Genomic DNA, 11,571 nt, shown 5'->3' on the forward strand with positions numbered 1-11,571 from the left:
CCATCGTCACATTAATGCATATATACAGATGGAGCCCTCCCCAGCCAGCCTTCTCTGGAGAGCCATGGTGAGCCAAGGCCTATTGTTCTCAGCAGCAATACAATACAGTACGGGATTAGCACAGTAATCCTATTACTCACTTAATCCTATTAAAGGTCTAGATGAGGATGGCTCTATCTGTAGGAGCCGATTCAGACCCATTAGTTAAGGTCCAAATTCGTCCCCGATCCCGATGTTCGGGGTTTGCACATGTGTGAATATGCGCATCCGCAAACCCAGGGCGCAAGTAGCCTAGGCAAGTTTCACACTCGCCGGCCCGTTGGCTCAGGGAGAGGCGGGAACCGGCGGACAGCAACAGGGGAACGTACCCATAAAAACGCTCCCCTGCTAACGTCTATGCCTGAGCGGACCCCGGGCGGCTATGCTGCAACAATACGAACAGGACTGAATCGGGCCCATAATGTCAATTCATCCAACCTTTCTATTGTTCACAAAAAAAATTCTAAAAATCGCTTGTATGTAGGTCGGTGTTTTTAAAAAGGTGCAAAAAAAAAAATGACTCCACAATAAAATCACTTAACGTTTATGATATTTACAATCAAATCTATAATTTATTTTTATGGGCATTTTCGTTTTGTTGTAGAAAATAGGTTCCTGGCAGATTTATTATGGATTCACTTACCAGGGGAAACGCCAAAGGCAATATCACACAATAGTGAATATAAGAATGTAGTTTATACATTTCATTAACTTGTGCTCTGGTGGTCAGCATAGTATGGCATCTTATGGGCATCTTATGCCCAGGATGCACACACCGGACCCCTCCTCATCAGCTGACACCAAGGCAGGACTAGTCATCTGACAAATGTCATAAGGACCAATGGCCTGATGCACCGTTCAGACAGTCTTGAGGCCTTTTCCCAGCAGTTCTGCCAGACTGGTATGCGCATATTGGGCCGTGGCATGTGACCACACCCCCTGTTTGTGTGCATACACAGACAGAAGGAATGCCAGGGCTTAAGTTTAGCCCCAGTTTATCCCTGACAGCATCAGTGGTGAACCATTTACACCTGAAAAGGATGCAGTTCTAGGATTCCCTCCAGTCTCTCTTCTACCGTGTTCCATGCATGTCGTTATCACATGCGGAGCAGCTTACAGAGGTAAATAGGTCCAAAGTTTGCAGTGAGATGCAGAACGACCATCTCCCCTATGCGGCAATTTGTGTGGAAATTAAAAGTATTTCTGAACACATCCCGGAAGGATCGGAGGCTCTGGATCTCTGCATGGACTCCATACTCTGAGGCCGCCAGCTCGAGGGCTCTCTCCACTACGCACTCGTTCTGGAGTTGGGAAAGAGAGCAAGTGGCGTACACCACCTCTCCTCCTGGTGCCGCAGCCCGAAGGCTGGATCTGTGGGGAAATAAGAGAGAATCATTCTCCGTACAAGACAATCTGAACGGTGGCAACATTCTACCTCTAGAATAACATAACAAGAATAGCAAGGAAACACACACACAGTATAGGGGGTCGATCCTAGGGTGCGAGGTGCCGTTCCCACAAAGCTTAAACGCCAGCAACGACTCCCGATTTTGCACCCTACAGAGGCTGGTTTCACACAGAATTGCTCACTATAGGCGATCGAGCACTTTTTGTCTGAATTCCAGCCGTCCCGATGATTTGTAAGTATCTTTTTAGAGAACCACCTGATACAAACATTCAAAAAGTTGTGGCAAGATAGAATAAATGGAAGATTTCCATAATCACTTCAGAGGAGCTGATACTTGTAGTGCCACACTACAAAAAAACACCTCTGCCATTTAATATGCAGTAAAATTGAAGTTCTTAGCATAATTTTAGCAAAAATGATGCAGGATCACTAACATTCAGAAGCTTCAAGTCCAGACTGCAGGACGCCGGGCCAGCACAATCACACTGCCTCAAGGCATCAAACTAGTAACAAGGGGGTAGAGGATATACAGGTTAAGTATCCCTTATCCAAAATTCTCAGGACCAGAACGCATTATTCCATATTGAATGGTGTGTCCCCTAGGGTGCACCGACAGGCGCTATCAAGTGTGTCTCGGTAAGAGCTGCCACTTAGAAAGGGGTTGTCAGCCCCAAGGACCATGCAAAAAAGAAGTGGCGCTGGTTTGATGAAAGGTATAAATGTTTTAATAACAATTAAGAATATTAAGTACAATTGCACAATATAAACAAGTAAAAAAATGAAATAATAAAATTAATTAGGAATCAAGGGGATAAAAACAAATGAATGACTGGACCGGAAGCTGAGTTGATGAATTGAGTGATATGACCAGTTCCGTGGAATAAAGAGGTATAATGATGCAAATAATCAAGAGGCCCACTGGGCTGATAGTTACCACACGGTGTCTCAGATGGTCTAGTCCCAGATACAATTAGGAGGGTGTCCTCAATTGATTGCGATGGTGGGGCCACAGTGGGCAATGACCCGATGTCAACGGGGGCTTAGATGGTGTATAGCCAGATACTTCCCACTTCGCTAGAGGTCCCAATTTGATGTTGTAAAGAGGCAGGTTTCCTCAAGGTTGGTAGACTTGGATGGCAGATGATGTAAGTGGCCAACCTCGATTCCTGTGCTCAGTGTGACCAATATGTCCAGCTGGGATAAGGACCAATGGTGGTGGTGAACTGAGAAAGCGTGGGTGATGAAAACGGGGGTGATCCAGATGGTCTGGGTGGGCGAGGATATTCAAAAGGTACAAGTAATCCGGTCCAGAGTAACTCCTAACGCGTTTCGCTGCTTGAGGGGTACAGCTTTTTTTTTTTTTTTTTAAAGCTGTACCCCTCAAGCAGCGAAACGCGTTAGGAGTTACTCTGGACCGGATTACTTGTATCTTTTGAATATCCTCGCCCACCCAGACCATCTGGATCACCCCCGTTTTCATCACCCACGCTTTCTCAGTTCACCACCACCATTGGTCCTTATCCCAGCTGGACATATTGGTCACACTGAGCACAGGAATCGAGGTTGGCCACTTACATCATCTGCCATCCAAGTCTACCAACCTTGAGGAAACCTGCCTCTTTACAACATCAAATTGGGACCTCTAGCGAAGTGGGAAGTATCTGGCTATACACCATCTAAGCCCCCGTTGACATCGGGTCATTGCCCACTGTGGCCCCACCATCGCAATCAATTGAGGACACCCTCCTAATTGTATCTGGGACTAGACCATCTGAGACACCGTGTGGTAACTATCAGCCCAGTGGGCCTCTTGATTATTTGCATCATTATACCTCTTTATTCCACGGAACTGGTCATATCACTCAATTCATCAACTCAGCTTCCGGTCCAGTCATTCATTTGTTTTTATCCCCTTGATTCCCAATTAATTTTATTATTTCATTTTTTTACTTGTTTATATTGTGCAATTGTACTTAATATTCTTAATTGTTATTAAAACATTTATACCTTTCATCAAACCAGCGCCACTTATTTTTCTTTTTACGCATTATTCCATATTTTGGAAAAAAAATCATTTTAATGAGATATCTTGCATTTATGTTGTATATGCACATCAAACACGTGTGATACACACAAATAATATATCTGTGCATGAAACAAGGTTATAAACATGAAACAAAGTCTGTGTACTATCTCAGGTACTGACTTTGAATGTCAAGCAATCATTTTCATGCACATATTTAGTGCCAGTTACATATAATGTCCCCAGTAGGCCCAGTTACATATCATGTCCCCAGTAGCGCCAGTTACAGATCATGTCCCTAGTAGTGCCAGTTACAGATCATGTCCCTAGTAGTGCCAGTTACATATCATGTCCCCAGTAGCACCAGTTACATATCATGTCCCCAGTAGCGCCAGTTACATATCATGTCCCCAGTAGCGCCAGTTACATATCATGTCCCCAGTAGCGCCAGTTACATATCATGTCCCCAGTAGCGCCAGTTACATATCATGTCCCCAGTAGCGCCAGTTACAGATCATATCCCTAGTAGTGCCAGTTACAGATCATGTCCCAGTAGCGCCAGTTACATATCATATCCCCAGTAGCGCCAGTTACATATTATGTCCCCAGTAGCGCCAGTTACAGATCATATCCCCAGTAGCGCCAGTTACATATCATGTCCCCAGTAGCGCCAGTTACAGATCATGTCCCAGTAGCGCCAGTTACATATCATATCCCTAGTAGTGCCAGTTACAGATGTCCCCAGTAGTGCCAGTTACATATCATGTCCCCAGTAGCGCCAGTTACATATTATGTCCCAGAAGTGCCAGTTACATATCATATCCCTAGTAGTGCCAGTTACATATGTCCCCAGTAGCGCCAGTTAAATATCATGTCCCCAGTAGGCCCAGTTACATATCATGTCCCCAGTAGTGCCAGTTACATATCATGTCCCCAGTAGCGCCAGTTACATATCATGTCCCCAGTAGCGCCAGTTACATATCATGTCCCCAGTAGCGCCAGTTACATATCATGTCCCCAGTAGCGCCAGTTACATATCATGTCCCCAGTAGCGCCAGTTACATATCATGTCCCCAGTAGCGCCAGTTACATATCATGTCCCCAGTAGCGCCAGTTACATATCATGTCCCCAGTAGCGCCAGTTACATATCATGTCCCCAGTAGCGCCAGTTACATATAATGTCCCCAGTAGCGCCAGTTACAGATCATATCCCTAGTAGTGCCAGTTACATATCATATCCCGAGTAGTGCCAGTTACAGATGTCCCCGGTAGTGCCAGTTACATATCATGTCCCCAGTAGTACCAGTTACATATTATGTCCCAGTAGTGCCATTTACATATCATATCCCTAGTAGTGCCAGTTACAGATGTCCCTAGTAGCGCCAGTTACATATCATGTCCCCAGTAGCGCCAGTTACATATTATGCCCCAGTAGTGCCAGTTACATATCATAGCCCTAGTAGTGCCAGTTACATATCATATCCCCAGTAGTGCCAGTTACACATGTCCCCAGTAGCGCCAGTTACATATCATGTCCCCAGTAGTACCAGTTACATATCATGTCCCCAGTAGTGCCAGTTACATATCATGTCCTCAGTAGTGCCAGTTACATATCATGTCCTCAGTAGTGCCAGTTATAGATCATGTCCCCAGTAGTGCCAGTTACATATCATGTCCCCAGTAGTGCCAGTTACAGATGTCTCCAGTAGTGCTGCTACAGATGTCCCTAGTAGTCCCAGTTACATATCATGTCCTCAGTAGTGCCAGTTACATATCATGTCCCCAGTAGTGCCAGTTACATATCATGTCCCCAGTAGTCCCAGTTACATATCATGTCCTCAGTAGTGCCAGTTACATATCATGTCCCCAGTAGTGCCAGTTACATATCATGTCCTCAGTAGTGCCAGTTACATATCATAGCCCTAGTAGTGCCAGTTACATATCATGTCCCCAGTACTGCCAGTTACACATGTCCCCAGTAGCGCCAGTTACATATCATGTCCCCAGTAGTACCAGTTACATATCATGTCCCCAGTAGTGCCAGTTACATATCATGTCCTCAGTAGTGCCAGTTACATATCATGTCCTCAGTAGTGCCAGTTATAGATCATGTCCCCAGTAGTGCCAGTTACATATCATGTCCCCAGTAGTGCCAGTTACTGATGTCTCCAGTAGTGCTGCTACAGATGTCCCTAGTAGTCCCAGTTACATATCATGTCCTCAGTAGTGCCAGTTACATATCATGTCCCCAGTAGTGCCAGTTACATATCATGTCCCCAGTAGTGCCAGTTACATATCATGTCCCCAGAAGTGCCATTTACGTATCATGTCCCCAGTAATGCCAGTTACGTATCATGTCCCCAGTAGTGATGGTACAGCTGTCACCAGTAGAGACAGTTACATTATCATGTCCCCAGTAGTGCCAGTTACATATCATGTCCCCAGTAGTGCCAGTTACATATCATGTCCTCAGTAGTGCTGGTACAGATGTCCCCAGTAGCGCCAGTTACATATCATGTCCCCAGTAGGGCCAGTTACATATCATGTCCCCAGTAGTGCCAGTTACATATCATGTCCTCAGTAGTGCTGGTACAGATGTCCCCAGTAGCGCCAGTTATATATCATGTCCCCAGTAGGGCCAGTTACATATCATGTTCCCAGTAGTGCCAGTTACATATCATGTCCCCAGTAGGTCCAGTTACATATCATGTCCTCAGTAGTGCTGGTACAGATGTCCCCAGTAGGTTTTTAGCCCCACACACACACAAAAAAATTACTTCTGGAGATTATGGTTTATGGAATAATTTGGAGAACGGATATTTGGATAAGGGATACTCAACCTGTAATTATATTATTACCCAGATCCGTTCCAAAGAAAATCATTGAATACTGTAGTTCTAAAATTCCTGGCATAATACAGAGACCTGGGTATCAGTGACTTACACCAGGAGCATAGTCTGCAGCAGTGGCACCTATGACGCTGCTTTGTCCTCATACGATGGAAGATGTTGTTCTCCTCCTCTAGAAGGGAATGCCGGTCTGTGGTACACGGAGCATCTACCAGAACCTGCAGATCCAAGATGAAGAATTATATTCTAAAACAACACTGGGCACAGTGGTGGGGGAGGGGATCTATGGGCCTGCAACCAACAGTGGCTTGTTGGCTTAGCTAAGACATGCAGGGGCTGAACAACACACAGGAGGAAACACTAGGGAGATATACAGTAGGTGACATCCACTCTAGTACATACCTCCCAAGTGTCCCAATTTCAGCGGGACAGTCCCCATTTTCGGGTCCTGTCCCGCTGTCCCACCTGCGGCTTGCATTGTCCCACTGTGGGGGGTGGCAGTTGGGAGCCCCCCAAGCTGATTGAATAGACGCTGTGCGCATGCGCACAGCGTCTATTCGTGGCCGAAAATGGGGTCATTTGCATAGGCCCCGCCCCCTTTCTGGGCGTGTCCCTATTCCAGCAGCCAAGAAGTTGGGAGGTATGCTAGTATCCCAGTGTAACCCAGGTCCAGTGACCAGAAAACACAACCTGCACAGCTTGCAGGGTTGTACCCAGAAAGCACTGATAATGGTCATTGGATCTCTGCCATTTTTTACCTAATGTTTTGTGTGAACAGCTATTACTAGGAGGGAGAGAATACAGCCCCCTTTATGGTCCTGACCACTCCCCCCCCCCCCCCCTGTGCCTGCCGGCAAGCGATGCACCACATATGTTTTAAGAGACAGAGTCAGGCTTGTCCCCATCTCTGCACAGGGGCCACGATAAGAGCACATCTGACCTTTACTGTATGCGTGCTGTGTATGTGTGTTGTGTGTATGTATATATGCTCTGTGTGTATGTGTGTGTGTATGTATATATGCTGTGTGTGTATGTATATATGCTGTGTGTGTATGTGTGTGTATGTATATATGCTGTGTGTGTATGTATATATGCTGTGTGTATGGTGTGTGTGTGTATGTATATATGCTGTGTGTGTGTGTGTGTATATGCTGTGTGTGTATGTATATATGCTGTGTGTATGGTGTGTGTGTGTATATATGCTGTGTGTGTATGTATATATGCTGTGTATGTGTGTTGTGTGTATGTATATATGCTGTGTATGTGTGTATGTATATATGCTGTGTGTATGGTGTGTGTGTATGTATATATGCTGTGTGTGTATGTGTGTATGTATATATGCTGTGTATGTGTGTGTGTGTGTGTATGTATATATGCTGTGTGTGTATGTATATATGCTGTGTATGTGTGTATGTATATATGCTGTGTGTGTGTATATGTATATATGCTGTGTGTATGTATATATGCTGTGTGTATGGTGTGTGTGTGTGTGTGTGTGTGTGTGTATATATGCTATGTGTGTGTATATGTATATATGCTGTGTGTGTATATGTATATATGCTGTGTGTATGTATATATGCTGTGTGTATGGTGTGTGTGTGTGTGTGTATGTATATATGCTATGTGTGTGTATATGTATATATGCTGTGTGTGTATATGTATATATGCTGTGTATGTGTGTGTGTATATATATATGCTGTGTGTGTGTGTATGTATATATGCTGTGTGTGTATGTATATGTGCTGTGTATGTGTGTTGTGTGTATGTATATATGCTGTGTGTGTATGTATATATGCTGTGTGTTGTGTGTGTGTGTATGTACAGATGGGTCAGGTCCCATCTTTGCAGGGGATGGCGCTGGCGTCGCCAGCCGCCATCCCCCGCCAGCGCCATGGCGATGGTGAGAAGGGGACGCACGCGCACGAGAGGGCGCACGCGTCTACTTCCGACGGCGCTTCCATCCGTTCCCCGGGTCCCCGCCGCCTGCGGGCCCCCCCCCCAAACCCCCCTAACCCTGTCCGTCTCCCTGAGGCGGAGACGGACAGGGTTTCCGTCGCGCTAGCGACGGAGACTGAGACGGGCGTGCGCGTGAGACGCACGTGCGTCTCAATCTCCTCGCTGGCGAGGCTGCTGGTGGGTCGCCAGCGCGTACGTTCTGGCGACCCGCCAGCAAGGATGTAGACAGTAACATACTGTATATATGCTGTGTGTATGGTGTGTGTGTATGTATATATGCTGTGTGTGTATGTATATATACTGTGTATGTGTGTTGTGTGTATGTATATATGCTGTGTGTGTATGTATATATGCTGTGTATGTGTGTTGTGTGTATGTATATATGCTGTGTGTGTGTGTATGTATATATGCTGTGTGTATGTATATATGCTGTGTGTGTATGTATATATGCTGTGTGGGTATGTGTGTGTATGTATATATGCTGTGTATGTGTGTATGTATAAATGCTGTGTATGTGTGTATGTATATATGCTGTGTGTATGGTGTGTGTGTATGTATATATGCTGTGTGTGTATGTATATATGCTGTGTATGTGTGTTGTGTGTATGTATATATGCTGTGTGTGTGTATGTATATATGCTGTGTGTATGTATATATGCTGTGTGTATGTATATATGCTGTGTGTATGTATATATGCTGTGTGTGTGTATGTATATATGCTGTGTATGTGTGTATGTATATATGCTGTGTATGTGTGTATGTATATATGCTGTGTGTATGGTGTGTGTGTGTATGTATATATGCTGTGTGTGTATGTATATATGCTGTGTATGTGTGTTGTGTGTATGTATATATGCTGTGTGTGTGTATGTATATATGCTGTGTGTATGTATATATGCTGTTTGTATGTATATATGCTGTGTGTATGTGTGTATGTATATATGCTGTGTGTATGGTGTGTGTGTTGTTATCCTTAGTGGGTCTCCCCTTATCTTAAGTACCCCAAGCTCCCTGGATACTTAGGGGCGGATTCAGAGTTGATCACAAAAGCAAAATCTTTCTCAAAAGGGTAAAACCCTGCTGCGCTGCAGGTGGGGCAGATGTAACATGTGCAGAGAGAGATTTGGGCGAGTTATTTGTTTCTGTACAGGGTAAATATTGGATGCTTTATATTTACACTGCACATTAGAATTCAGTTTGAACACACCCCACCCAAATGTATCTCTCTTTGCATGTTACATCTGCCCCACCTGCAGTGCAGCAGGGTTCTTCCCAATTGAGAAAGATTTTGCGTTCTATCCCCAGTGACAACTTGTGTCTGCAGACAGCCCCTTTCCCCACTGTAGGTCTCCAGCCTGGCATTTAGGGGAGATCACTAGTTTCCTGTGACTTGGAGATGGCATCTTATCTCGGGTCAGCCCACCGTGTGAACAAGATAAGTTCCAGATCTGACCCGGGACTTTGGTGGGAAGGGGTAGACGTTATAAGTTACACTGCACATAAGGCGCATTGTCGGGTGCAGTAAGAGTGGAGGAGATAAATAATAAGCAGCAAAGAGAAGGTTCATGTTTATAATACCCCTTTCACATCGCACCTAATTACCGGGTACAAGCCGGTTTCTTGCCGGTTCGACCCGGTAATTAGGGCGATGTGAAAGGGGTTTCCGGGTCCCGCAATCGGGTTGCAACACGGCAATACGAACTGGTAAAAAAGAAGGGTTCTTACCATTTCATTGCCGTGTTGCTGTGCAGTATGAATGGGTTAAACGGGTCGAGCGACCCTTTTCCCGTTCAAACAATGGAGGAGACAGCGCTTGGAGCAGTGCCAGCTCTCTCTCTGATGACGCGCTGACACTGTTGCAGTGTGAACATGCACATGCAGGGTCGCACTGGGACTGAACCAGTTAAAAGTCCCGGTGCGACCCTGGATTTGCGATTTGAAAGCGGCATTATAGACAAGTTACATAAGAAGGGATACAATTAGCTAACAGCTAATCCTGATTTTGTTACCCTGACCAACACTGATCACTGATTGGTCACTTCCACAGGCAGCCTCATTTAAAGGAGGTTTAGAAGGGTTGTGGATTTTAATATCCTTATCTTTTATCTTCGTTGCTTATTGTGTTCTACGGTGGAGTGCGTGGTAGTATACCTGCGCACCCAGTGATTAGCTGCAAAGCACTAGGCACGGTCTGACTTCACCGTCCTGATAAATAGACAGTCATAAAAAGTAGGTTTTTGTGCTGAGCTCTATTGTGTTCTACGGACAGACAGCCACTTACCCGGTCATACATGCCCTCCTCTGGCCAGTCTGTCCCATCCCACGAGGTGACACGCACTCTGTCCTCTGTACGCAACTCTTGTGGGATGTAGGCCTGTGGGACCCTGCGCAGGCGGTTGCAGCGGGAAATAGAGGAGTCGTTGGCTGCAAGGTATGCCTGAGGGGGACTATAGAGAGGTAGGGCAGGGGGGGGCAGAGGCGGTCCTGCAGCGATGCATAACCCACAGCAGAGAGAGCCGGCACCGGGAAGGGTGATCCCTGGAGAGGACAAGGGCCTGTGCAGTGCTGTGAGCTGCTGACCTGTAAGGAGCGGGGGCTGCGCAGCTGTGTGACCAGGAATGGCGCCAGGAGAGCCAGGCTCCTCCAAGTCCCCTACTGCTGCCGGCCAGAGGGAAGGGAACTGCGCTGCCCCCACTAGCTGCCAACCACAGGAGGAGCCCCAAACCCGGAGAGAACAGAATGATGTGTGCTGCCGAGGTGTCCTACATAGTGCCTGCCTGTGGAGGAGCCGAGAGGGTGAAGACTAGAACCTCAAGGAAGAAGGTGCTGAAGGGGTAAATTACCTGGGAGCACACCCAGCCGGAGGATTCCCCCGGGGTTGCTCCGAAGAAGATAGAGGACGCAGCAAATGGAGAACAAGGACTGCAGGCACCGCGGAGGACACCCGCTCTCGAGGAAGGACACGCAAAGGACCCCTAGCTGGAGACCTGTAGAAGCCCCCTCAGTGGTGCGGAGCTGCCCCTAGAGTTGCCTGTCCGAAAGTGTGTTTTGAACACTAGGCAACATCAAGGACAAGAGCCACGCAGAGGACAGGTGACAGCCCAGCGGAGGAGAGGACAGAGGAAGATCCCCAGCCTGATAGGAGCCGGGGGTGGAAGCAGAGGCCGACCCAGAACAGCACGACAGGCGGAGCCATGGACGACCCAGCACCTCCTGCTGCAGGAGCCGATGACACAGGACACAACAACAAGACAGAGATCCTCTGGGAGCAGCCACAGCCATTACACCGCAACTG

At 46.6% G+C, this 11,571-nt stretch overlaps 1 pseudogene across 1 annotated transcript; it reads right to left on the minus strand.

Moving 5' to 3' along the window:
* Positions 1-567: 567 nt before the first annotated feature.
* Positions 568-11,342, minus strand: LOC146056233 (5-cytosine rRNA methyltransferase NSUN4-like; annotated as a pseudogene). Its single transcript, XR_014469064.1, has 4 exons — positions 11,331-11,342; positions 10,558-11,079; positions 6,415-6,538; positions 568-1,410 (listed from the first exon to the last, which is right to left on the minus strand). The product of XR_014469064.1 is annotated as a 5-cytosine rRNA methyltransferase NSUN4-like (transcript).
* Positions 11,343-11,571: the final 229 nt, after the last annotated feature.

Source organism: Crinia signifera, unplaced genomic scaffold (assembly GCF_055691185.1).
Source record: "Crinia signifera unplaced genomic scaffold, ASM5569118v1 HAP2_SCAFFOLD_76, whole genome shotgun sequence".
Taxonomy (NCBI): Eukaryota; Metazoa; Chordata; class Amphibia; order Anura; family Myobatrachidae; genus Crinia; species Crinia signifera.